At 37.9% G+C, this 22,416-nt stretch overlaps 1 protein-coding gene and 1 long non-coding RNA gene across 4 annotated transcripts in view; both read right to left on the bottom strand.

Moving 5' to 3' along the window:
• Positions 1–22,416, bottom strand: part of NEBL (nebulette) — a 332,430-nt gene that overhangs the window by 112,976 nt on the left and 197,038 nt on the right. The window lies entirely within an intron of this gene.
• LOC139080511 (uncharacterized) lies at positions 10,573–14,384 on the bottom strand. Its single transcript, XR_011535073.1, has 2 exons — positions 13,346–14,384; positions 10,573–12,456 (listed from the first exon to the last, which is right to left on the bottom strand). It is a non-coding gene; the product is annotated as an uncharacterized lncRNA (long non-coding RNA).

Genomic DNA, 22,416 nt, shown 5'->3' with positions numbered 1-22,416 from the left:
AAAAAGAGTATTCTTATTCAGAGTCTACATTAACGTAAGTACCCAGTGAACTGAAAGACTTTGGTCTAATTTGAGATTACTTGAGGTAATTAGTTCAGTTTTAATAACAATGAAGCTAATACCTTAAACATGTCCCCAGTCCTTAAGGGTCAGGAATGATCAAAGGGCTTGGCTACCCCAAAAAGCATCCCTTTCTTAGAGTTTTGTGTGAGATGTCTCAGGAAAAATTGTGAAAGACTTTGAAACTGGTGAAAAAAAAAGATTACCTCGTGTCATATCTAGTGTTATCTTCTGGCTAATTTGGACTTTCAGTGTCTTTGAACTACTTTATGACTCCATAAACTGTGAAAAACTGATAACCATGCTAATGAGTCTTTATCCATACAAATGCAAATTAACTGTGTCCTGGGGAAAAGCAATTGATTATTGCCTTGTTGATAAACCCTTTTTGTGTCTACTTGTAAATTCATTTCAGCATTCCTTATTACTCATTTATGTGTAGTTCTTCAAATTCACCTTTGAACCAATTGTAACATCTTACTGGTGCCCTCGTTAATTAATGAGTTAAAATCTTTGAAATGTGTTCATTTAATGTTATATTAGAGTCATGATTTCACCATTTTTTAAAAAAATTCTTTAACAGATGCAAAGGATTTAATTATCCTCATTGCTTTCTCATTCAGCAAAAATAGAAAGAGAAGGCATTATTGGATAAAGCCCTATTCTCTCAATTGTGAAATATAGATGTAACAATTTTTGGTGTTTATTGAAATTAGCTTTTTGTTTTGCTTTGTTTTGGGGTCTATCTCCCTTGACTATTGACAAATGCCACATGTGTGCTTGTGTATATGTACCTTCACACGCAAAACACACACATGCACCCAAGCAGAGTTAATTCACCACAGCTGCCAGTTCCCTCTTGAAAAGCATACAAGGCTTCAATAAATGCAAAGACTTAATTACTTCTCACATCTGGAAAAACTTGAATATGAGAGTGGATTTATTGAAGAAGCTCTTTGCTTGGCTGTCAACACCATATCAAGAGCCAGAGAGCGAGCCGGCTTGATCACTGTTGGCGGTTCTTTAACCCTTCAGAGATGCATGTTCCACCAACGAATTCATAACATGTCCCGCTTACATGATTTATGAATTTTATGAAAACACACTAAAGTAAATAATTTCCGAGTCACTTGTGGAGAAAAACTGTTTTTGTCATGTTTCCAGGGGGAAAATCATATATTAAAAGTGCAAATAATGAGGAAATCCTTACATTCAACGAAAAAAAGGAAAGGCTTTGGGGTTGTAGAGCTTATTGAAAACAGCCGTTAGAACAATAACTTACATAAACACACGCAAAACTAGACAATTCAACCCTCTTTGGAGAAAGTGTAATTATGTTTCTAAAAGAGAAGTAGGGGAGTTATATGAATTCATAGCAAGAAGATTTAGCAGAAACCAAGGAAGGGGCAAATCTCCCCCTCGAGAAGACATTTAAGCCGGAATTAGGCAAAGGGACGGGGTATAGGGAAGACATCCAAAGAGAATTTGCGAACACCCAGAAACAAGAGTTGGAGGAACCAAAAGTTCAGTGTCACTGGAGAACACAATGGAGGGCGATGAGAGCAGCACAGCAGCAAGCAGCATCCAGCCACAGTGACCGCAGGGAGAAACTGCTGAAGGAAATGCACGGAAATCACTTATCCTAACACAAAAAGCTTAAGCCAGTTTGAACCAGGAACCCTTTACAAATAACACATTTCCTGGTCAATTAACTGCGGAAACAGCAACTTGACACCACTCTATTGCTTTCCTACACCTTGAATTTAATTTTTACCCCTTCATTTTATCATTAGCCAGTTGAAATACTCTTTGTATATCTGGCCTTTACGAAAATTCATAGTGAAGAAATTATTCCCAGGTTTATTCATCTAATGAAGAAAAATATTCAAGGGAAATACATTTGTATTACATATAGCCCAAAATAAATGGAATTTATGTTAAACGTGTTTATGATATAAATTTCACACTTCTACATTTCTACAGTTTTATTATTGAAATGCACCTATTTTTTCCTACTCTTGATGCTGTAAGACTGGAAATCATTAGCTATTTTTCATTTTGATCATATATACCTCAAATGTCAAAAAAAAAACATTTAAAATTAAACTTCTTAAGATGAGAATTTCAGAATCCTAATAAGCAAAGAATAAAAACGGCACCCTATTTAAGTTTCTAGACCTATTTAAATCAGAGTCCTCTGTAAGGGAATGTATTTCGTTAAAGGCTTATATTGTTATCATAAATAATGAATCAACTCTTTAAATTATATTTTAATTAACTTCACCAAAGGTGTATATGCAAAATGCTATCTTGTTTCATTAATGAGAATGACATATATAAAGTCCCAGCACAGGTTTCAGGATATTCACTCTTTAATTATCTATCTAAGAAACAGATAATTATGAGTGAATAATAAATATCCATTCTTTATTTCTCGATCTAAATAGCAAAAAGTCCAAATAGTGAAATATTCTCCATAGATACTCCCATTTTTAACTCATATAACCCAATTTAAAACACACCAGCAATTTGCTCATCAATTTGGCTAGGTAAATCCTTTTTTAAACCACGTTGTAAAGCAATGTCACAGTGAAGTATGAGATTTTAATAAATAGGTTGCCAGTTGATTTAAAGAATCTAAATGTTTGACTGAAACGAGATTTTCCCATTAAAAACTTTACATTTTCAAATACTCAACAGAAAAGACCTTGAGCAATGAGGGGTAACACAGTAGCTCTTATTTCTGTTCCACAGAGGACGTAGCTTCCTTCCTTGATGGAGCCAGTAAAACAGATATTTTTAAACTGCTTGGATCTTTAACAATATTCAAATGCAACGAAGTGTTTTGAATCTAAAAACACTGTTAATGTAAAATGATATCCAAGGTCTTAAATTTTATTCATGCTATTCCTCATCCAAGCACTGCTGAAAATTTTGGAGCAAGATGAACCCTATGTGAAAGTGGAGGCGGCAGTCCAGAACTCTTAGCAGCCCCCTCTACTGGCCCCTACCCGGTACTGCAAGAGGGCACAAAACGGTGACCACTGTACGCCAAGCACTGTGTCATGGGCTTACGTGTAGAATCTCATTTAATCCTCACAACATCCACTCCACAGATGAGACACTGAGACTTAGACCGATAATTCACACAAGTTCTCACAATCAGAGATTCAAACCCAGGTCGGTACTGCTTCAGTTTGCATCAAACCTACTAGACCACAGAGCAGTAGTACACAAAACTGACTTTTATTTCTTTCTGGTAGTGATGTTATTTTCTATTACATTTTCCATTTTCCAACTTCAAAGGCATTGTCATCACTGGTGGTTATTTAAAGGAAAAGTACTTGTGGTATGGAGACAATCTGGTTCTCACAATCAGCAAAAATAAGACTCCCCAGGAGTTAGAAGCAGTGACAAAAGCAGGTAATAATGAAAGCACTATGAGCATCCCTGACCTGGCAGGAACCTAATTTGAGAAGCTTTCGTGCTTTTCATTCATTAATGGTACATTTATAAGCAGTAGTGAGCTGGCAAATATTTAACAACCATCTCTCCCAGGGAAAGGAAGGAAAGAAGGCAGGGAGGGAGGGAGAGAGAGAGAGGCCCAATTGGCTCAGGTGAGCTGATGTGAGCTGCTCCACAAAGCGCTGTTAAGTAACAGCAGCCTATATCTCCCAGTAAATGGACCAAGGGTTGCCAGTCAACCTACAAGACTAGTCTTCCAATGTTTTTATTGTGATCTGACCAACAAGTCCTCTTTTATTTTTTTAAAGATTGGCACCTGAGCTAACAACTGTTGCCAATCTTTTATTTTTCTTCTTCTTCTTCTTCTTCTCCCCAAAGCCCCCCCAGTACATAGCTGTTTACTCTAGTTGTGAGTGCCTCTGGTTGTGCTATGTGGGACGCCACCTCAGCATAGCCTGATGAGCGTGCCACGAATGCGCTTAGGATCCGAACCAGCGAAACCCTGGGTGGCCGAAGCAGAGTGTACGAACTTAACCACTCGGCCACGGGGCCAGCCCACCCAAATTTTTTCTTCTTCTTCTTCTTTATGGTTTTTTATTTTTGCTGAGTAAGATTCACCCTGAGCTAACATCTGTTGCCAATCTTCCTCTTTTCACTTGAGGAAGATTGTCCCTGAGCTAACATCCATGCCAGTCTTCCTCTATTTTGTAGGTGCATTGCTTCCTTAGCATGGCAGCTGATGAGTGGTGTAGGTCCACGCCCGGGAACTGAACTCAGGCTGCCAAAGTGTAGGGCGCCGAACTTAACCACTAGGCCGCGGGGCCAGCCTCTAATCTTCCAAATTTTGAAATAGGCATTTCAAGGTATACCATTATGCCCTATTCTTTTCCTTACCTGTATGTTCATAAAATCATTCTAAAGAATAAGATTTCAGATTTAAGCAGCACTTCTTCTCTAGTGATCAGCAGATATGATAAAGTCTGTGTTTGCATTACTCTTAAAGGTGATCCAGATGGATATAAGATATTGCACACACAAATGAAGAAAGTGGAATGGAAAATAATTTAAGAGGCAGATTTTATTGTATCCAAACAGAGCCTACCCTTTCTAAAGAGCTACCTTGACACCCAAAAAGATCTGGTGAGTTTCCTTTTAATGAGATTCAATACATAACAATGTACAACATAGTAAGTATTCATTGAAAGTGTGATAGTGGTGACTTTTATATTATGTATTCTCTGATTTATACAAAACTGATGAAGATAATTTACAAAAAAACTGAGGAATTCTCTAGATTTAGACTATAATATTAGGAAAAATTCATCCCAAAATATCAGAGCAATAATAATTGTACAAAGGAAATACTGGCCTTATATGCAGTCCGAGCTGAAAATGAGAATTTCATTTAACAATATGGATAATTTTTAAATGTATGTGCTCTAGCCATTTCTTATAAATCTAACCATTTTTAAAGCACAACGTAGCTACTTATAAGATTTCAGTGAAAAACTGTCAAAAAAGTAAACTTTTTAAAGGGCCATCCTACTCTGAGGGTCTTCATTACGTCAAAATTTTTACTTAAGTATAAAGTTTTTTGAAAAGGAAGTAATCTTGCTGACACACCTTTATGAAATGGCAAGGACATCTTTTTTCAAGATTTTTTGTTTTTAAAGATTTTACTTTTCCTTCTTCTCCCCAAAGCCCCCCGGGTATAGAGTTGTGTATTTTTAGTTGTAGGTCCTTCCAGTTGTGGCATGTGGGACGCCACCTTAGCATGGCTTGATGAGCAGTGCCATGTCCGTGCCCAGGATCCGAACCTACAAAACCCTGGGCCACCGCAGTGGAGCGCATGAGCTTAACAATTCTGCCATAGGGCCGGCCCCTTTTTTTAAGATTTTAATTAAGCTTTGATACAAGACCACTATTATCATAACCCTATGAAATATTTTTTCCTACAGAAATATCACTGCATGCGCATTTGATCAAGGCTACACTTGGTTCCTTGTTTTAAGATTTAAAATCACTATATATTTTATTTCCTTGACAATTCTTTATGATATTTACAGTACTTTCTCTTGTACAAATAGTCATGAGTTAGGGAAACTCCGATTTTAATTTAATCAAGTTAAATAGTTAAATTGTATAATCCCATCTTAACCAAAATATTCATATGTAGGGGCTTTTAAAAACTTATAATAGCTTTAGATCTTCTGAACAAATCTTAAAAGATCTTCTTTCGAGACTAACTTATTGCCAATTAAGTGTGGCCAAGTCAAAATACAAAAATTCCTGTGAAGGGGTAAATTATCTGTATTATAAAATCTAATCTCCTGGGAAAGAGCTGAAGAAGACTTTATTATAAAGAAAATTACAGGGGGCTGGCCCTGTGGCCGAGTGGTTAAGTTCGCGCGCTCCACTACAGGCGGCCCAGTGTTTTGTTGGTTCGAATCCTGGGCGCGGACATGGCACTGCTCATCAAGCCAGGCTGAGGCAGCGTCCCACATGCCACAAGTAGAACGACCCACAACGAAGAATATACAACTATGTACTGGGGGGCTTTGGGGAGAAAAAGGAAAAAAATAAAATCTTAAAAAGAAAAAAGAAAATTACACACATTTTCATGCTTTTAGTTCTTTATTTATCTTTTTTTAATACTTTAAGTTCAGTATTTCATTATTTTATTTTACTTTTCCTAAACACAGCAATGACAAATGTCCTGTTTAAGCAAACTATTTTTGCTCAAATATTCAAAGGTTAAAGTGTTTATGATATAATAATATTTTTTAAAAGATTATCAACAATGTATCTTTTAACGTATATTACAGGCTTTTATGATGGCTGTGGTTCAGAGACAGGACCACTGATTGCATTCGGGGCCACAATTTGACAAAGATTACAACTGACTCATGAACTAGGTTATAACAGGGCTTACGCTCAAGTTCTTTATGTTATACTCAAAACACAGAACACATGCATGAGATTATATTCCACACTGAATTGATAGCAGAACTTTATTCTACTTCCTAGCCTGGCAAAAACACTATGACTGACCAGGCAAGAATGACCATGGGCAGAAGAGATTTGAAACTCACTAGATCCTCATTGAATGAACCATAGTTCAAGAGCCGTCGACTGGAAAAGGGCGAGCAGTGGAAGCACCGCATCCAGTGTGGAGAGCGGGAGGGGCACCACCCGAGGAGTCCCAAGACCTGGGTTTGAAACTCCACTCTGCAGTTGACCTGCTACGTGCTGGCAGGTGAGTCATTTGAGATCTTTGGTCCTTTATTTTCTCATCTGTCAAAAATTAGGCCAGACTTTCTAGTTCTAAGATTATGATTACCTGATTACCAAATTTATCTGCTTATCTACTAATCACCATGGTACGAACAGTTCAAAGACGAAAATGTTATCTATCAACAATTTTTTTTTTATCAAATAACCTTTTGGTTTTTGGTGAAAGAGGAATAGAAGCAACTTACGTTGAATAACAGACACTGTGGTAAGTCCTTTCCATATCTATGGCATATTCATAAACTCTCTGAAAAGTCAATACTGTCAGGATCCCCAAACTGAAGCTCAGAAAGATACAGTAATTTGCTTAAAAGCAATATCAACAGGGCTGGACCCAAGATCTCCTATATGTTTATATACTGCCTCCCCATATACACCCATGGCGTGCATCCAACACTACGTTATACAGCTAAAATCTACTTTTAAAAAATTTTGACTACAGGTCAGAACCTAGCCAGGTATGACTGAACAGCTAATAAAATACAGGACATTTATAAAGCCTGTTCCCATATACATCCAAATTATAAAGACACAGTCTTTAAACAACTACAAGGATATTTTCATGGGCTAATGCAAAAACTAGAGTACTTAAGTCAAGATACATATATATAAGTATAAGTGGATTCCATATGCACATAAAACAAGGATGTGTTCCCAAGGCATGGGAATCGTCTGTGATATAGCTATGCTGAGTATATTCATGGCTATGTCTTCCCAAGTTGATATAAACACAATCAGTAGGAAATTAAATTCTGATAGAACTAAGAGTACAGCTTTGAAAAGCTTTTAAGCATTTATCTCTACAATGATCTCATGGGGAGTTCAAGCTTGCTTTTCAAGCAATGACACTCATCGTCTAAAGCTCTGAAAAGCAGATATTTATCACAGCATTCAACCTGTTGCAAGAATTTCTTGGCAGTTTGACTCAATATAAAAAAAATAAAGTTCTCATGTCATCACAAATGGGGAAATAAATTGTTATCCTAAGCACTACCTTTCCTTATCCCTCAATTTAATTAACATTCTCTCTCAAGGTTACGATAATAACTCGTATTATTCCTCGCACTAATAATATTTTAGTTATTCTGAAAATATGAATGCAAATGAGAAAAAATCACTTTTTAAAAACAAACTAGATGACTAACACAAATTTATTTTATATTAGCTCTGTTTTATATTTTCTATTATATTACCACCTCCCAAAGGAATGCTTGGAGACTGCAGCGTACAAGAACAGCAAATCAACTGGCATTGACATACATTTGAAACACAAATGTATATTGCTCGTGTGTATATTATTTTCAAATAATTCAGTATTTGATTCAAAATATCAATATTTGAACCACTGCATATAAATCACTATGTTAGGCACTGCAAGAAATATAAAACAAGAAAATCTAGCCTTTTGTACTCAAGGAGCTTATAATCTATGAGTAGAGACAAAACAATTAGAGAATATACTAAAGTCATTAGAGAGTTACAGAATGCTATGAGGATCCAGAGGGTGGAGGATATCACAAATGTCAGGGAGCCTCTAAAGTTTCATGAACATTGCCTTTAATCTGCACCTTATGATGAGTCAGTGTTTCACAACTGAAAAAAGGGAGATGGGAAGACACAGCACAAGCAAAGACAACAGAATGGCATACTATGGCCCCCAAGAGGAATAAGTTCATGGGGAAAATGAGGAGTAAGGAATACATGAAAGGCAGGATGGAGACAGCTTCAAACATCAAGCCAACAATTTTACATCTAATTCTATCAAAAATGTTGCTTCATAAAGTTTTAAGCAGGGGAGTGAAATATAAATCTAATACAGAAAGATTAATCCAGTTGCAACATAGGTAGGATATGCTAAAATGGAAGGAAAGAAGATATCAGAAGACTTCTGCAAAATAGCGAGGCAAGGAATAAAAACCTTTACCAGGGTCATGAAAGTTGTTAAAGGTAAAGATTTGGGAGACACTAAAGATGTGGGCTGAGCAACAGACAAGATGTGAAGAATGAGAGAAGAAAGGTCGTTCTTAGGTATTTTGAATCCTTTGGACAGAGAGAGAAATGGGCTCAGGCACAGGCATGTTGAATCTAAGATGGAATTGTTTAGGTAGAGTATCAGCCATCAGTTAGATATGCACAGTAGTTGGATTAGGGCACTGACTCAGCTCAGGGAAAGGGGTCCAAGTTCAGAGAGCCACAGGCACATTGTGGAGAAAGTAAAGACAGAACAATTTTCAAATGCATCTCCTAAAGAAAAGCAATTTATCTCCAAAGACACTGCTGATCATTCATGCTGTACACAGGAAAAGGTACACTCCTGAAGCAAGGTCTCCCCCAAGACAAAGAAAAATTCTCTCTATTCTGTCTTCTTAACAATTCTTAAAAGCTAGACTACTTTATTTTAATGGAATGTTCCATTAAAAATATTTATTGAGACATCATTATATGAATTAGGAACTTGGGATACAAAAAAATTTATTATCTGCCCTAAGAGGTTTTTAAAACCTTTTACATATTCTTGTCTGGTTATAAAAATGATAAATCTTCACAGTTTACTGGAAATCACAAAAAGAAAACGAACCGTTTGAAATATTTTATTAAGAATTGTTGAATTTTGTCAAGTGCTTTTTCAGCACCAGATGGCTTTTTATCTGAATTTTTGATCAATATCAACAGCATATCAGTTTTATTATATTAATAGGTTTCCTAATATTGAACCATCCTTGCATTCTTGGGTTAAGTACTACTTGCGTTTCGTAGGTTATTCTTTGAGTGGACATGATTTTACAGCATTTGTTTATATAATAATATGTAGGTGATAACGCATATTTATGTTCATGACTAGAGCCATTTATGTTCATGAACTGGAGTTTTCTTTTGAGGCTGTTACCTTTTTTGCGCTCTATGCCAATTTATACACCTTTGAAATAGCTGTTCCTTGAAAATACCACAGACTTATTGATAAGCATAGCAGATATGTCAATAAATTAACATTGTGGACCATGTTCAGGTCTCAGGCTCTTATGAGCAGACTGTGAATCACATGATCATTAGAGCCAGAGCAGACACTGCACTTGGGGAGAGGAAGTGCATTGACCATTCAGTGACCAATAAGAATTGGTTTCATGAGTTTGAACCGAGACATTTAGCTGTAGATAATCAGATGTGGTAAGTGCTGGAGCTATAAAGCCAGGTTGACTCAGGTGGGTGGCTATTTTTCAATCACATGCTGATAAGCAGGCCAAGAAATTGTGTATTCAGAGAAAAGCAGAGACAAAGAACCGTACAAACCCTAAAAGACATAGTAAAAGAGATTTGCTTTCTAATAACTTCAGAGTTCCCATGAAGTCCTGCCATACTTACTAGAACTGTTTCCTATGAGATTACCTGACACCATTCCTAGAAATCCCTTTTTTCTTTAGCCATTCCTTGGAAACAAACATGCCTAAGACAATATCAGAGACAAGAGCCTTTTACAAAGCTAATTACATATTTCATAATATTTTTCAGTGTTTTAGTTCATTATGGCTTTACTCAGCTTTTATAATTCCTCTAACGTCGATTTTCGTAGACTACATATTTCTTTTAAAAATCCGTTTCATTTATGTTTTCCAGATTTATTAACATCATGTCCTCTTGAGGGTTCTGAAATTAATGATAATCTAATCAGACTCTGAACTAGAGGTAACTACACAACCAGACAGATGTTCAAAACAAAGGAAATGTATGAGAAAGTAAAAATAATAGAAATGGAGATCGTAAATTATCAAGACAACTTTAATAAATTTAATATACATTGAAGACACTAGCTCTCAAGATTTATTTTTTATATATTTTCATAATAAAAAGTCTGATCATAGCATAGAGCAGGAATCTAAATGAATGGAAATAAATGAGCCTATCATTACAATAATATTTCACCAACAATACTTTTTAGACATTTAAATATACAAGGCACCAGGCTTTGAAGTTTTTAAGGCTGATGTTTTAAATCAGATCTGCAAGCTAACAGAACATATTTACATCCAGATAGTAAATGAACATTCTATTGAAAACGTAATTGTTAAAATTCATCTCTAAATGTTATAACCTTCTCACTTAGTTAGACAGTAGAGTAAGACATAAAAGACTGTCTTTCTATGGTAAATCTTTATTAACTAAGTCATCCCTTGTTTCAGAAATAGCTAGCCTTTTATTTCCTAGGTGAGAAGTGGAACATGATGAATCATAAGATGATTAACCAGTTATCCAGTTTGACTAGATGTTAGATGAGTACAGATTGCTGAATGTCAGAATTCTAGAACTGTAGGCGAGAACTGTTGCTTCTGGAGTTCCCAACTTCTTAGTCTACACAACCCTGACATACAACTATACCGGAACAATTACAAATGCGGGAGGGGTGGAAATAGAAACAAACCATCAATTTAAAATATCAAAATTTTGAAATGTAGGAATATCTAGGGTTCTATTATGAAAGCTTTCTTGGGTAGCTTTAACTTGCAAATACAATGTAATTTTCAAATACTCCCTTGATTAAAAGCTTCTAACTTTGTTTAGGTATAAAATGTGTCCCCTATGGAACCTCCTCAAGGCAAGAGACTGTTTTATAGTCCACCGCTAGAGTGATGGATCCATGACATCTGAAGCAAGGTGTATCCACCCTGCACTGCTGACGTGCAGGAAAAGTCACTAGAATGTTGATGATAGTTTTTTTACCCTTAAAATTTAAGAAAGAAAACTTCATTATTTCATGGATCTACAGTAGCATCTGTATGTAATTTATAAGTAAATATAAAATATACTGGGAAACGAGTTCAGACTTTTATTTATCGATAGGGACTGCACGGTGAAAAAGACGAGCTTTCAGTGCGCTAAATTATAAACCTCTTGCGGACGGGAACCAGACACCTGGTTTAGCATAGGTTTCCATCTGTACCTATCACAGAGTTGATAAGAGGATAAACTCTTTACAAAGTTAAAAATCGGCTTGTGAATCCAAAGTCTACCATTTTGTTCTCTCCCAGCACACAGACACACACAAAATTGCACTTACAATTCTTCCAGCAAAATACTGTCCTCTATAATAGTCACTAATGTAATTTCACGCTGGCCTGATACATTTCATTCATTTCTCTCTTCCAAATGTCCTGTCCACTATTTCTCTGAGAGAATACAACTATAACGGCAATAAAGTTTTCATCTTTCTTCCTGATACGTCTATTGGTATCAAAACTGAAGTGAATGGTGGAATGTGCCTTGCTGAGCTAGGCTGCAATTTGAGGCAGTTCAGGAAATGTCAATTTTATTTATTTCTGATTGCACATAAAGCTTCAACTATTCATGCGTCAGCCACACATCACTATGCATCTCACCTCTAACTGGGAACTCGTGACAATTTGGATCTGGAAAAGGCTTGCAAAAATCAAGGTAGTTATGCAAATTTTGCCATAAACAAACTTGTAGGGAGGATGTTCAGTCAACATAGGAAAATCAACTTTCTGAACATCATGTAAAATGCTTGAGCAGCAACCATGTCGATAAAATCAATGTGCTTTTCTGTCTCACACTGGCCTTCTCCATAATTATTCTATTTTATTTTCAAGATACTTCTTTGTGTAGATGCCAAGATCATATGAATAACATCTGAAGGAAAAAAATAAGAAAAAATATTTTTAAATCCCCCTTCCTACAATCTGGTATAAGCAATTTAATTGTGTTAAAAGAAAGGTGATGTTATAAATGAAATTTAATATGATCACTGGGGAAACAAGGAAGAACATTTGTTAAAATATTAATAAAATAATAGGATCCAAAATGATATACATGGGATACAGTGAGCAGAGTGGTTAAAACTTAGGTGTTGGCGTGAACACACAAATTAGGATTCAGGTTCCATTGTTTATCAGCTCTGGGACATGGGGCAAGTCATTTAACTTTTCAGAGCCAAGCATCCCTCATCAGTAACAGTGAAATAATAAAGACTGCATCCTTAGATGGGTTTTGTGATGATTAACTAAAAAAATGTCCTTAGAGCACCTTAATCAGTACCCTTAAGTAAGTTCTTAATAAAGGCTTAATATTATTGTCATTCTCTCAAAATTGTTTCCACTTAATGACCATATGAAAGCAAAAGGTAATGCACAAAAAAATTCCAGAAATATGTTAATATTTTGGTCAATTCTCTCTGGAATTTTTCATGCTCTTCTCATCTTTGCAAAATGGAAGACCAAAAAGTAGCCCATTCAGGGGTTATCTCTAAAAATGCTTCCATTTCAAACTTTATGTTTTTATAAACCCGGGAATTATGTCACCATGACTTTTGTCTAAAAATATTTTTAACACATACTATAAAGCCTCTGTTATTAGAACTGTGTGCTATTGGAGCATTAGTAGATAGAATGGGATAAACAGTCCAGAGATAAACCCAAGTGCATATGATAAAGGGCATTCTAGCCAATGGGGAAAAGGAAGACACCTTAATAAATAATGTTAGAACAAGGGAAAAATATATAATTAGAGCCACTCCTCATACCTCACACCACGATCAATTCCAAATGAGGTCTAAATGTAAAACATGAAAACAGGAAGAAATTACTTTATAACCTGGGAGCAGGAAACCATTCCTAACTCAAAATCCAAAATCAATGGGAAAAGAATGACTCCATAAAAATAAAAATGAAAAATAATCTAAAATTTACACATAAAAATAAAACACGGTAAGCAAAACAAAGATAGGAGGGGACAAAATTGCAACCTATCATGAAGGAATAGTAGCCCCAATATATAAGGAACTTTTAAAAATTGAGAAGGAAAAGATCGACAAGCCAATAGGGACAAAGGATTAACACACAGTTCACAGAAAAAAAGAAACGCAAATGGTCCTCAGCAGAAGAGAAGGTGCTCAACTTGACTAACGATAAGAAATACACAAATTAAAACAACACAAGATCCCATTTTTTACCTATCAAATTAGCAAAAACTCCAAAAGCTTACAACATATTCTGTTGTGAGACTGTGAAGAAATCAGCGCTCTCACGAGTTACCGTTGGGAACACAACATTGCTCAACCCCAATGGATGTGAATTTGGCAATATCCAGCAAAATTACACACGCGTTTGCTCTTGGATCTATCAGTTCTCTTTATAAAAATCAATTCCCAAAAGTACTGGTAAAAAACTTGAGATGACATATGTACAAGACTATTCATTACAACACTAATAATTGCAAAGGACTGGAAATAACCCAAATGTCCATCAACAAGGGACTGGTTAAATAAACTATAGACCAGCCACATAATGGAGCTGTCAGTTCCATAAGGCAGATCTCCATATACTGTTATGGAGTGATTTCCAGGATACATCAATAAAGAAAAAAAGCAAAGTACAGAAGAGTGTGTACTGAATGTTACCATTTGGAAGAGAAAGGGAAGAATACATGCTATATATACACATCAACTTACATATTCAAGAAGAAATAAAGGAAGGATGACCAAAATTAAGAAAAAAGAAAAAACAAAATAATTTGTATCAACAAAGGGACAAAACAGGAAGGAAGAAATGGAGCTAAAAGTGAGATATCTCCCCAAATACTTCATTTCATAGTTTTGATTTTGGAAAATCATGTAAACATTTTATATAATTAAAAAATATAAGTAGCTCAAAAAGACAAAAGTAAAGCAACCTCCAAAATTCAAAAAAATGAAATCAATGGACCTAACTGTACATCAAATTAAGTAGCATAACTACACAGAAAAGAATTCTTTCTAGTATTGCAGTATGCTGTATTCAGCATATTTAGTAATAAGATTGCTATTTTGAAAATACTGTATTTTCCTCTTTCTTAAAAAAATATGTATTTACTAGCTCTGTCTACTGAAAATGTCTAGAAGTAATGACAACCCAATAAAAATAAGTAATCAAAATATTAGAAAGACTATTTCATTCTATGTTCATGAACAGTCTGAGATAATCACCCAAGAAAGTGAATTTATGCCTTTTTCTAATAGAGGAACCAAATGTTGAGATTTTATCTATACTGTTGAGAATATGGACTGGTGCAAATCTATGGCAAATTTTTCAGGTCTAAGGTGAAATTAGGGAAAAAAAGGACAAATTCACACACACACATTACTATGTTCATATATATACACACAAACACACATACACACATATAAATACAAATATAAATGTATATGTGTGTACCTGTGTGAATCTGAGGTTAGCAATAACCCTTACTACAGTTTTATGTGAAAATGCACTTCTTTAGAAGGGAAACTAGAGTAGGCAATGGTCTTCTAAGTAGGTCCCCAAAATTCTTTTTTTTAATTTTATGGCTCCAAATCAAATGTCTAGACACTGTATGGAGAGCAAAACCCACAAACACAAAGAAGCATGAGAGTCCAGAGAAAAGAGCCTGAACCTGGAGACACAAGAGCCAGGAATAGCATCTCCACTCTGCATCACCCAGGTTGTGACTCTGGGCCAGTAACTGAAACTCTGTGTGCCTTGCTGACCCCTCTGTGCCACAGGGTCCCAAAGAAGGGCCCCACCTACCCCACAGGGTTGTTGTGAGGCTCCAAAGGCACCAAGTGCTTCAGAAACATTAAAACCATGAGAAAGACACAATTTCTTCTACTTCCCCAGGATGTGTACAGTGATACAGCAATAAATTCATAGAGCACCACTTCACATCCCTCCCTCCCCCCCACCAAAAAGTGGGGTGATCCATTTAAGAGCACTCAAGACTGGAAGGAACCTGACAGAAAAAAATCTAGCCTATTCCTTCTAATCAGCAGGACTGCATCAAAACCATTCTGGACAGATGGGTATTTAGTTCTATTTTTAAAAACCTCCAGGGAAGGAGATTCTGCAAACTGCCTTGGCAGCTGATGCGCCCATGCATCATAGGATAACTCATAAATATAAGAACAGTGGAGGGGGGCCTCCAGAATGCAGCCCAGCGTGTGTGCATCCATGGAGCACTGACACACAGCTAAGGATTATTCTGAAAATTCTAGCCATCTTTTTGATTGCTCTTCCTCTTCCTTTTAATTATAATTGGTCCTTCAGAAAGCAAGTAAGTTGGGGGGGGGGGGAAGACCTTGTGCTAATAAGAAAGATTCTGAATAATGTAAAATGAAATGATTACACCAAATGCACAGAAACAGAACGATTCATACAGAAATAAGGGTGGGGTGTGAGAAGAGCATTTTTCCCCCGGCCCATGGTAGACGCTCAATAAACGTCTGTTAGATGAAGGCCTCTGCGAAGCATAATCTACCTCCTATCCAGACGAATGGGAAAGTGGTTTCTTGATATGCTATTGGGAAGTGACCACAGCACGGCTGATTTAATGTTGGGGCCAGTCAAGTCTGTCATTCATGCTTTCACATGGGTACTGACTCCAAGAACCTGTTATCTACCGACTCAGGTAGACTTCAGGACTTAGTTCCAGGCCGTAGGAACTCTTCATATCCAAAATCCAAGCAGGAATGACAGGAGGGGACAACTGGAGGATGATCCAGCCCAGACTTCCTTCTCCGGCCCTTTTCTGATTCATCTGCCCAGAGGGGTGCCTTTTCTAATTCTGCACAAAAGCACTATGTAAGGTTTCAGAAGCTTTACCATGCTCCCACCTCTAGGTCTCCAACATATGAAGACTTCTCTCTCAACAGAGAACAATTCTTGGACACTGACTAGCAAATCCAGTATCACTCCAAAGCACGGTTTGTCAACTAGGGCAATTTTCCCCCAAATGGGGACATTTGGCAACGTCTAGAGACATTTTTGATTGCTCCACCCGGGAGGTCAGATTGGTGTTTAGTAGATAGCGACCAGATGCGCTAAACCTCCTATAATGCACAGGACGGTGGCCCACAACAAAGAATTATCTGGCCCAATATGTCACTAGTGCCAATGTTGAGAAGCCCTGTGCTAAAGTCCTTCCTAGAGTGTCTCTGAGGCTATGAAGGTTTTCTCTGTGACAGCTTACAGCGACCAATCTGCTTAGGCACCCACACCTTAACCTGCTGATCCAATGCATATTTATTGAACGCCTATAGCTCTCTACTCCGCACGCAAACAAATACAAGGGACAACCCTTGCTCAGAAACACTTATAAGCTAGTTGGAAAAGAAAGTGCAAAACATGGTATCTTGTTGGAAAAAAACAAAACAAACTAAAAACCCAGGCGGTATCCAAACACATAACTACATAGGGTGTTTCTGTCATTTCTGATGAGAAGAGTGAGAATGTGGATGAACAGAGCCTCCTGAAATGAGTCTAAAGTAACACACATGAAATTGAGAGAGAAGGGGTGGAGGCAATTTAGTTTACTATGCTCTCTGGAACACTGTTGAGTGCTCCCCATAGAAAGAGATTATAAATAGTAGTTCAGTTCCAGGTCAGCCCAGAAGAGCTTACTTAACCATAATCCGGCAGAGATGATAAAGCCAGAGGAGTCCTGGGCTACAAGAGCCCCCAGCTCTGTGACTCAGAAGAAAGAAAGACAAAGAGATTATCTGTCCCTTCCCTATTTCCTCCCTTCCCTCTTCCTCTCCCCCCACCCCACGCCAACTCTCCCAATAAAGGTAAAAGTAATCTTAGAAGACTTTTAACTAGTTCTTTTTACGAACATTTTAAAAATGTAGATAGAAATTCAAACCGTACCAAAAAAATTGCAAAAACAAAAAGTCCCCAGGCTCCTCTCCCAGAGGCAGCCAAAATTACTGTTCATTACATTTCTTCCAGAAACACTCTCTGCATATACTCATGCAAACACACACGTATGTACATATATAACCTTTCAAATTTATGTATGGCAATGGCAGCATACGGTCCAGCCTGTTTTGCACTTTCTTTTTAACCATAAATCTACCTTGTTTCTTGAATGGCTGCAGAATATTCCATCATATGGATGTACGATTTGTATCAATATTTGGATGGCTCCCAGGAACATTCTGAAAGAGCAGAAATTTATCTTTCCCCTCTTGCAACCCAGTATCCCACACCCCAAGGTTTCCCTGCCCGTAATGAAGAGCTGCTCCAAGCCCTTTGCCTTCTCTACTGACAGGTTCTGCTCCAGCCCCTTTCCCAGAGTGTCCACCCTCCGAAGCACCAGCTTCCTCTCTCCCCCAGACATACTTACCTTCTTTCAGAGTGGCTGACCTCCCTGACCCTAATTTGAGTAAAGCATTCTGATTCACACTAATTATTATATGAATTACTGACAAGTCCTTAACTCTCACACTTAGAAAAGGAGATGTTTGTTAAATAAGTTGAATCCAATTACTGGAATTCCAGGAAGAACAACAAAATTGTAAAAACAAAATAAGGCAGAATAGAAGCTGTCAGGAGCACAGAAATCTGAGTTGGGGGTCAACCATAGTGACTTCTTCTTCTTTTTTTTTTTTTTTGCTGAGGAAGATTTGCCCTGAGCTAACATCCATGCCAGTCTTCCTCTATTTTGCATGTGAGCTGCCACCACAGCATGGCCGCCAACGAGTGGTGTAGGTCCACACCCAGGAACTGAACGCCGGCTGCCAAAGAGCACACTGAATTTAACCAACAGGCCACAGGGCTGGCCCCCATATTGACTACTGACTCACGTCAGAGGATCCAGGCAGAGAGAGCTTCCTCTAACTGATGATATTTTTGGCAGTTTCTTCTTTTTCTCCAGCTATAAGTCCAATTACTCTTCAAAAGTTCTGAGCTTTTTCACAATACTCTTATTCAGCAGGGGGACTCGGGGTGGGGGGGCAGCTGTCTGTAGGAATGGGTCATTTATAAACGGGTATTTGTAACACAAGTACCCACCATTCTGAGACTTGCCATGAGTAAACTGAGAAAGAGCAGGAAGGAACATTTTGTTTAACTGAACTCCCCTTCTACAGCTTATGAAATCCAATATGCCGTATAAAAATACCAATATCTCTGCATCAGACGCACAGAAAGTTGCCTGGGTAGCTACTGGCATCTTGTTGCTACATTACAGACAGAAATAACTGCTCCCTTTTCACCACGGGCAGGATGGATACAGACTCATTTCTGAAATTATATCCTGTTTGGAGAGAGATCCAAAGTAATTGCTGAAGTAACATGGTAACATGGAGCCTTAGGCATAATTTATATTAATAGGACTCTTTTGCTATCCTTATGAAACTTGACCAGTTTTTCAAAGAGGACTTAAACAAACTTGTGATTTGATTATATGGAATTCTGCTTCTTTTAGAGTCCCTCGTTACTCTTTCTTTTTCTAAGTTTCCTATTGCAAGCTTTGGCTCGAAAACAGTAAGCCTAATGCTGCCTACACATCGATATGGAAATTATCCACAGTTTGTCCCAAAGGTTATTGAGTATTAGATATCACATTCTAGGGATTTCTATTCTATTCTGTTCTTCGGGCACATATTACAATATGACTTAGTCTCCAGGAAAGAAACCTGTCTCTCATTAGCTGGAGCAGCCAAGGAGGAATTTTCGTTGGATCCATGTGAGCCAAGCAGGTACACGGGTACAGCATGTGACCTTGCATTCTGCAAGGGCCTGCTGCACTGTTGCCTACTATGCTTCCAGCTGAAGAGTTACGCTGAGTAAGCTTTGCTAACAGTATCCAGGAATGAGGGAGAAAAGAATGCATATGAAGACAGAAACACAATCTATGCATATTCCTGTCAACAGCACAAGCTCTCAGCTAAGACCTAAAATCTCAAAGACAAAAGAGACAGCGGCCCCTCTCCAGAAAGAGACCACAGATGAGTGGGAAAGATAAATGAGTAAACAATCACAAGTGAATGGGAGCAAGAAGAAAAGGGAGAGATGTGGAAGGTCTGAACCAGGCAGTGGCAGTGGGTAGAAAGAAGGGAAGAGAGCGGAAAGACTTAGAGAGTCACTTTAACACAACTGATGACCAGACGCTGGGGCAATGAGAGAGCAGGAGTTGAAGATGACTGAGGTTTCCGACTTTGGCGACTAGATGTCTGGTGATGACACTAAAGAAGATAGGGAATGAAGAAGAAGAAAAGAAAGGGATAATGAATTGTTTGGGATGCACTGACCTCCAGATGCCCAGAGAACACTGTGGTAGATCATAAACTTCAGTGTAACCCTTTAAAATTTATATTAACTTTAAATTATTCCCATAAAAAATAAATACGTCTTTTCTTCCCAAGGATTCCTAATGCAAGCTTAACAATCTCAAGACAAAAGGAGAATTTCATCAAAAATGGAATAATGGACTAAGTGCATACCAGCCCTCGGTGATAGCAGATCCAGAACACAGAGCAGACGGTGGTCATCGTTCGTATAAACAAGAAACATGAAAGAGTTGACTGTTAGCCCTTGAGTTCAAGGACAGGGAGAGGGCTAACTATAAACTGTGTATCCTCAGTCAAATCAAAGCAAAGTCACTCACAGTACATTAAAACCATCCTCTGAGAGTCGTCATTTCAACTGCTTCAGTTAAAAACCAAATTCTGTCCTTTAAGTGTCCATGTAAATATCATTTGCCAGTGTAAACACAGAATAACTCGAGTGAGAGAATGCACAAAATGACTTCCATGTGGCGCATGGTCCAGGGCACAGCCTGCAGGCAGCCAGAGAGCCAGGGTTCAAATCCCAGTTTTGCAGCCTGAATCCACACACAAGTAGCATCAACCCTCTGAGGCCACATTTCCTAAACTGTCACTGCTCCTTGTGGTGACATGGATTGCTCCTAGACAGGCATGACCAAGTAGCTACGTAAAATAGATATACCTAAAATATGCCTCTAAGACAATGCCACCCAATAGAAATATGACGTGAGTCAAACATTAATTTTAACTTTTCTAGTAGCTACTTTTTAAAAGAAAATTTTTAAAAATCTAGTGAAATTAATTTAACAATACAGTCTAACTCAACATATCCAAATTACTATCATTTCAACATGTGGTCGGTATAAAATTATTAACAAGAAAGTTTACATATTTTTTTAGCTAAATCTTCAAAATCAGGGTATAATTTATACTCACAGCGCATCTCAATCCAGATGCTAAATTTTATCAGAGATACTTGGTGTCGTTGAAAAAGCAGATTACATATATACATTGTCTCAAACACAGTAAACGTTTTCCAATAACTGGATCAAGTATCAGTTTTTAAGCTTAAATTAAATAAAATTAAATGTTCAATTCTTCAGTTGCGCTAGCCACATTTCAAGTACTCAGTGGCCATCCATGGCTACCGTAATAGACAGCTCAGCGTTCAGTTAAAAGAAAAACTCTGAGGATCACTCTGAACCCAGCTATACCCTGGCTTACAGACACCCACAGGAGGACTTGGATGTTTACAGGACGTGTGACTGAGTTGAGACTGGAGTTGTGCAGAACCAATTCTTAAGCACTAAGAAAAAGGAAATGAGAGAAAGGTAGCAGCAAAGCAGAGAAGGCAGAGCCCACACTGCAGATCTCTAGAAAGTGGGAGCAAGCCATTGTGACTCTCCCGCCTTCCTGCCACCAACCACAAACCCACCTGTAACTAAATAAATACTTCCTGCTTTCCCTCCTGGTGCAATGGAAAAAATACTCCTGGATCCTATCAAAAGCCAACCCCTACGCTTGTGCTTTGAATTCCATCCCCACCTCCCTGCTCCTGTTGTTAGCCCTCTCTCCTGCATCACCAATTTCTCCTCACTACTGGATCAATTCCATCAGTGTGCATTCAAATATGCTTTATAGTTCCCATACGAAATAAACAAACAAATGAAATGATAAATACAAGCACAAAAATCTTTTCATCTTAAATTTACCTCCACCTTCAACCCCTTCTTTGCTGCCCTTCAGAGGTAACTCATTCTTGAACAAGTTACCTCTCTTCGCTATTTCCAATTCATCAGCTCCCACTCCAACCTGACCTCCCTCCCTACCACTCCACTGAAACCACTCCTGCCAAGGTCAGCTACTCCCTTGACGGTGCCAAAGTTAATGAGCATCTCAATGTCCTCTCCTTACTGGACCCCGCAGCAGCATTTGCCAGTTGACCCCTGTCCTTTTTAAAAATGCTTGCCTCTTTGGTGTCTGTTTCCTAATTTACCTTAATTCACCAGGTATGAATTCACGTAATTCATCTCACTAGACCCACCTTCACTCGTTCCTTCTCTTCTATTAGATCTCTAAAGGCTGGAGAGCTTAGAGCTTAGTCCTGGCCCCTCTTCTCATCTCTATTTTCACCCTAGGTGACCTCAGCTAATTTCAGGGCTGAAAACACCACCTAGGTGCTGATGACTCTCTCACATTCATACCTCCTTCCCTGCTCTCTCCCCTGAGCTTCATGTTGTAGACAGAGCAGCTTATTGGCCACCTTCACTTGGATGTCCATATCCAACCAAACAGAATTTTTACCTCCCATTTCTTGCTTCTCTAGTCTTCCTCACCTAAGTTAAATGGCCACACCATTCACCCATGTGCTAGAACCAAAATTTAGGAAACATCTTTGTTTTCTCTGCTGCCTCGTTCTCAAGACTTCATTCTCTAGCATGAAGCTGAAGGAGCCCTACCTCCAAAATAAAACTTGAAATTGTCCTCTTTCTCCATTTCTATTGCCATCAGCTTAGTGCAAACCACCATATCTT

The sequence above is a fragment of the Equus przewalskii genome, chromosome 30 (genome assembly GCF_037783145.1).
Source record: "Equus przewalskii isolate Varuska chromosome 30, EquPr2, whole genome shotgun sequence".
NCBI classification, from domain to species: Eukaryota; Metazoa; Chordata; class Mammalia; order Perissodactyla; family Equidae; genus Equus; species Equus przewalskii.
The sequence above is the reverse complement of the archived record's forward strand: the minus strand, read 5'-3'. Positions and strand labels throughout refer to the sequence as shown.